Source organism: Pseudopodoces humilis, chromosome 6 (genome assembly GCF_049639895.1).
Source record: "Pseudopodoces humilis isolate 2021_Gansu_Grassland_sample_001 chromosome 6, ASM4963989v1, whole genome shotgun sequence".
Taxonomy (NCBI): domain Eukaryota; kingdom Metazoa; phylum Chordata; class Aves; order Passeriformes; family Paridae; genus Pseudopodoces; species Pseudopodoces humilis.
This window is the reverse complement of record NC_142205.1, coordinates 47,928,153-47,934,867: the sequence shown is the minus strand read 5'-3', so window position 1 is coordinate 47,934,867 and position 6,715 is coordinate 47,928,153.

The following is a 6,715-nucleotide window of genomic DNA, read 5'->3' as shown; positions in this document are numbered from 1 at the left end:
CAGGAGCAGAGAAGCCTCATCTGTACAGACCAGGACAGCCCAGCAGAGCAGCTGCTGCCCTTCCCAGGCAAGCCAGGGGCCAGCCAGCTGCATTCGGTGACACCGTAAGGCATGTTTCAGCCCAGAGGGGCAGTTTCTCCTTTCAGCCCCGTGGGCTGCACCAGGGATGCTCTAGCTCTAGTTATGTCTCAGAATTACCAGCCCCAGAGGCTTCTTCCCCGTCTCCTCCCCAGCTCCCTAGGAGGTTTTGGGCAGCCCAGTTAGGACACAGCCTTGAGCAGCCTGCTACTGTTTTCCACGGTTACTGGCAGCTCTGGTACCCAGCTCAGCTGTGACCTATGGAACACAGGAGTGGTGGCATTAGGCATAGGCATGTCCCTGGTAGGCTCAGATGGGGAATGGCTTTGCTCCCTGAGACTGTCCTCTCCTGCAAAAAGTGACAAACACACAAGTGGTGACAAAATTGTTCAAGGGAAAGGCATTGCAAAAAGGGAATTCAGAAGTCAAACATCATGTTCTGGGCTGAAAACAAAAAACATTTCCCAGTGCAGGTTCCCCATTTCCGTCTCCCTGCAGATGAAGTCTGCCACTCCCCAGCCACCTCCCCACTCATTTGCAGGCAGAAGCAGGGGTAAGCAAGCAACACTCTGCATTTAGAGTAATCTAAGAAAAAATGCCGACCTGCCACGGCCAGACAAGATTGCTTTTGCATGGCTCTGGATTCCAGACCGTGCCACTTCAGTGCTCAGAGCCTGAAGGACCACTGAGGCTTGGCACAGCTCAGTGCAGCCACTGCAGCAAGCAGAAATGCTCCTCCAGCAGCAACAGCCGAACGCAGCATCCCCAGGTGCCAAAAGCCACAAGTTTTGTCTCCTGCACCTGCAAAGGGGCAGGAGCAGACCCCAGTTCCAGAGGTGTGGTAATGGCAGCAGAAGACACTTGGCCCCCAGAAAAATAATGTGAGGGAAGAGCAAGGAAAAAAATTCTCCCTTTAGCTGAACAGACACCAGGAACTCCAACGCCCACTTTGTTTAAGGGGAAGATATTTGAAGGAGCAGCAACAACCCACAGGAGGAAGAACCATGGTGCTGTACATCCCACATCTTGTGCAGATTGCTGCCAAAGTGGTGGGAAGGTGACACATTGCAGGCAGAACAACAACTTTAAAATAATAATTAATGAATTATTACTGACAATTGGAAAAAAAAAAAATCCCAGTTGCCTATACAAATGAACTGGCTTCTGGAGTTTCTAGCGATAATAAATATTTAAACACCTCCCTTGTTTTAACATAAAGCAGAAGAGAAATGTAGCAATCGCGGTGGGAGCGGTGAAGTGTCAGAACAGCAGCGTGGAGTGTTGGATCAAAACACAGCGGAGGCTCACACGCCATCAGCAGGGAGCAGGGAGGGGGCCACCCCACCCCCTGGGATGGCACTGCCATGGCATCAGCATCACTCCCAGCACATTCCTATTAACAACCATCCTGGATATAACCTGCCTCTGTGCTCAACACACCGGGCCAGGAAGCTGCCAAACTGGGTTGCTGGCTCTTTTCAGTGGACCAAGAGAGAAATTGTAGCCCTCACAGTGCATGTGCCAGGAGAGCATCTCTTCTGCCTGCTCCCTGGGGCACAGTTTGGCATTTCTGGGAAACATTTTGGCTGGCAGTGCCACAGCCATCTGCTTTCCTTGCCCAGCTTTTCCTTGCCATCATACAAGTGGTATTTTATGTCAAGGGGATGCCCACCCAAAAATCTCTGACCCACCTCAGCTGCTTCCAGCCTTGCTGGTAGAGAACCAGACTGAGTCTGCTCACACAGAGCTCCAGAATTAATGCCCTTCTCACTCTTTCCTTTACTCCTAGCAAAGCTGGTGGCAACATCTGCAGTTCACATCACCTAAAGTGCCTATTACAAGGTCCCATTTTTGGCAGTTCACAGCTTTACTCAGACCTTTAATCCTGCAGGCTGAAACCTTTCAGGCAAGACATCTGCTTCTAACTCAGTGCCTGCCTTGAGCTAGGTGTGCTTTCAAATTCCTAGCAAAACCAACTCAGCTGTTTCCAAGAAAATAATTAGGGAAGAAAATAGCTAAGACCTGGCTTTCTTTAACCTCTTTTCCAGAACCCTCACTGTGGCCAGAGAAAGTTTAGGACATGCAAGTGTCCCATACTCACTGCCCCACAGAAGTACCCCTAGATTTTCTCAGCACCAGCATTTTAGGGCACTTGTAACCTACATATTCACTGCTGTCACTACAATCTGCATAAGCTTCCTGACCCTGCCATGCTGGGGATGTAAAAAGTTCAATTTCAATTGCTTCAGCCCAGTATCTGCCACCATTTCCCTGTGGAATCCACTGGCACAAGCAGAAGAGCACCACCCCACACACCAAGTACCTATCTACCTTGCAGGTGCTCCAGCCTCCAGGAGCCCAAGCCAAGGTGCAGCTGCACTCCCATCACCTTCCCAGGACAAAAAGCATGGAGCTGCTGGCAGGAGCCACAGCATCTGCCATATCTGCCTTCCTCTAGGGAAGAGAGGAGTTAAAGAAAGGAAATACAGGGGAAAGGGGAACAAAGAATGAGAAAGCAAGAGTGAGCAAATGAGCTTTTTCCTCTGCCTTGCTGGGGAGCTGCAGTTTTCTCTGGCTGCTGCAATTCTATCTTATGTTATTGAAGTAAGATGTGCTGGGTCACAACAGGAAAAAAAAAATCTTCAGCTAATAATCCTGCTTGTGCTTCATCTTTGTGGTGAGACTGCCTCAGGATCATCCCCACCTTCTAAAAGTCACTCTTTTCCAGCAGAACTAGGAAAGGCAGGGAGCAGAGCAGTGGGCCCTAAAGATCCCTGTCTAGGACAGCTGTGTCACTGGCAGGGTCATTGTACACAGAGCCTGGGTCCAGTCCAGTCCAGCTGTGCCATTCAGCGACACTTGATCTCACTTCTTGCATTCAAGGCCTGAAAGCTGACAAAACATAAGCCCTCCTTCTGCTCTTAAATTCCCATTTGCTCTTTGGTAAGATTAAGATTACCTGTGTGACTGGGCCTCCAGTGGACTGAAAAATACAATTTTTATGCATAATGTTTGTGACACACTTCAGATGAACATATGGAAAGGACGATGACTTCTTTACATAGAGGACTACATGTAGTTGTGTGCAGACATCAGGCCAACCTATTTTATCTTTGCTGCCTCTCTGCACAAAGTGCCATTCCATCCCAATGGCCTCCTTGCAGAGACCATGTAAAGGGTTATCAATTTACTGCCAGCTTCCTCATCCACTGATATGTCTTAAAACAGCTATGACATGGGAATTTGTGTTCCTTCAGTGTACTACACTTGGTATTGCCAAGCTGTTTGAGTTTGAACTAACCACCTAAAAAAGAAAATACTCCACCACCTGCAGAGTCATTTCTGACCAGACATTTGCCAGGCACAGCAGGTCAGGGAGCATCAGACCCCAGGAGCGTGAGAAGATGCTGGCCCTGGACCTCTGTGTGCTGAGAGGTCGCCTGCCCGCGCGTGCTCCAGCTGTGCCTGCGCTGACACGCAGCCCGCAATGAGCATCACCCGGCCACAGCCACTGAGCCACACTGGAGGCAAATGCTCTGCTTAATTGGTCTCAGCTGGAAGCTGCCCTGTGCATGTCAGCGTGTTTAAGAAAGCAGGTCTACAGGAGAGAAGACACCAGAGTAACCAATTAAAGAAAAAAACCTGATTTCCCTTCCCCCTCTTTCTCAGTCCTAAGCCCTGGAAGTTTGTTGTATTTTTTAGGAGTGTTTCTCACTGTTAATGAAATCAACTTGAGAATAAGGTTTTGCTGTTGGTATTTCCAAAGCCTAATACTGACAGCAGTTGTAGAGACAGTTACAGAGACCTGGTAAATCAAGTCAAGGTTTGCACCTTTATTTCTTCTTTTTTGTTGTGTGTGGTTTTGGTTTTTTTTTTCTTTAAAAAAAGGAAAGAAGTGACACCAGGAAACGCTTCATCCAGTTCAAATCCAAGTTTATTAGCCTGTAAAAGTCTGTTTCCACACAGTAATCATAATAAATGAATGAATGTTTATGGAGCGTAGCATAAAAATATACGGAGTCAGCCATAGGTTGGAGTTTATGATTGCTCACAAAAATTAATCAGCAGATCACATGGCATTGCATCAGAAAGGCAAATCAGTCCTAGGAATGCAAACAATCAAGATAAAAAGGCAAAACAAGTAAGAGCAGAGTATCAGAAAGCAATAATTAGTTCACAGTTCCCAGTGTGGGTGACAAATTTTGCTAGATCAGGTTATTTACTCACTAATTCTCCAACAAAAGGTTGAAAGCCAGTTGTAATAATTTTGCATTGATCTCAGTCAACATATCAGCCACTCAAATTCACTACCACTCTCTAGGTATGACCATTAAAATGCAGGCATGTAAGAGACTAGGTATACTCAATAGCCCGGCTCCTTCTCCTACAGCCTGGTGGCCACCAGCACTCAAAGCTTTAAGTCAAAAGCTAGCACAAGACAAGTGAGTTGAGATATTCTAGCCCTTGTCTGGACATGTAAAAACCTTCTCTCCTCTTAAAAACCTCCAGAGTGCTACAGGCTCCTCAGATCTGGGGAAGTTCACCTCTCCTCTGGGCACAGCAAACCTGACCCCCTGCATGGGAAAGGTGTTGGACACCCAGCATAAACTCGTGTGTGTCACACGTACCAGGGAGAGGGCAGTGGGAACATCCCCCGCTGGGTCCTGTTTGCTTTAGTGCTGATGTTCTGTAGGGTTGTGTCCAGCTGCTGATGTATGAACTTTGCTCACAATCTACATCCAATGCAGAGAAGACCCCTGTTAGGAGATTTGAGTAAGCACCAGGAGTTTCTGACCTAGACTAAATCTTCTGTCTCTTCCCAAAGGAAAATGTCCAGCCAAAAAGAGATGTATTTCTTCTAATGCTTTGGGCTTTCCTGAAGAAGTGCAGAGGGTCAGTCTTATTAACTCTGTAAAGAGAGCGGACTTAAAGGAGCAAGGGAAGAAAGGTGCTTTCTTTTCAAATATAGGATGCTTATACACATCATAAACCAAGCTGGGGAGAACTGCGCCAAATAATTAATCCAGGCTCTGGCTGACATCATGACACCTGCAGATCCTTCTACCAGAATTCTGAATTATTTTCTATCAAAGATCCTTGACTCTGCAAGTCAAGGCCCTATACAGCCCAATGAACCCACAATCGCAGCATCTTCTGTTACAGGGAAGTCATATTACACTAAGAAGCACCTTCAGAGTTGGTTGGGAAATTAACCCATTAAGGCTAATTTCTAAAACCTGTTCTTCAGGAATGGGTGGTAGCATGAAAAATTCTTCCTGATTATTACAGTAATAATAACGTGACAATCCTTTAATATCATCTGAGAACTTAGAAGAGCAGTGAAAATCTTCCAGAACATCACAGCTTCTTTAGGCAATCTAGATCCTTGTCTTGCAAGAATAACATTTTGCTACCTGTGTTTCCTGGTAATTCTTCCTGCCTTGGGTAAAACAGCTCTGCTGAAGCACCCAGCGACCCAGCTGAGTGTGTCCACCCTAAAAACCAAACAGCAAACCAAGGCAATCCTACAGGAGGAGCAGATCCCTTCAGCACTTTATCATTCTTTCCTCAGATAGATACAGGGGTTTCAAATATCATTGTATGTTCTGCAATTATTACTAAGAAGAAGAATTTCTTTCCTTTATAGATTTTGGCACCATCTATCCATGCTCAGTGCACACTGGTAACTGAGTAGATCCTTACAGTGAGGTAAGACCAAACTTGTAACTAAGCCAGCTATATAATATCCTCCAATTCCATAAGCTATCTGGTAAAGCCCATGGGAACATGGGGAGGACTGGAGCCTCCCAGAAGGCACACTGCCCTGTATCACTAGACTGCTCATAATTTCAGTCTTGTTCCTTGGAAATACATAAGACAGCACTGACATGGCTAGTGGCAAAACCAAATTGAGCCCAACACAACCTAGAAGAACTGAGTTTCCACACAAAAGGGTATTTTCCTTCCTTTAACAGGCTCAGTAATAAGTTTGTCCGTTTTGGCTTTGAAAAATTACCTGCTTCTTGACTGGGTTTTTATTTTTAGTTGCTTGGTTTTGGTGTTTGTTTGTTTTTTTTAATTAAAAAAAAATAAAAGCTATAAAAAACCAGAAGTAGTTTTAAACTGCAAGGTTCATATCTGGGGCGAGTATTTCTTCGGAGCTGAGGGACGGTTTTCATTCAGACCAGTATAAAACAATACTTGAGGGGAAAAAATGTTGAAAGAGAAAGCATTAAAAGAATAGGAACTCAGAGACCTCTTCCTGCTTCCAAATCGACCGTCTCATGAAATGAGTGTATTTCCTCCCTGTGAATTCTATATTTAATCCAGAGAGATCACTGAGTATGCCTGAGCAACCTGGCAGCCCTTTTCCTCCTCTTCAAACAGACCTCAAGATTCACTCTTGTCTAATGAGCAGTCTATGTCTCCCAAGAACATATATCCTTACGGATTTCGATGAGAGCAGACAGGATCAGTGGAAAATCCACTTCTGTTCCTTTTTCTTTTGTTGCTTTCTTTAAAAACAAAAGGATACACCAAGGCTCCCCCTGGAAAATCAGCTGGCATTGAAGGCATCTCATAGATTGAAGGACCTACCTCATTTTTCAAACTTGTTCACAATTCTGTTTTGGCACCT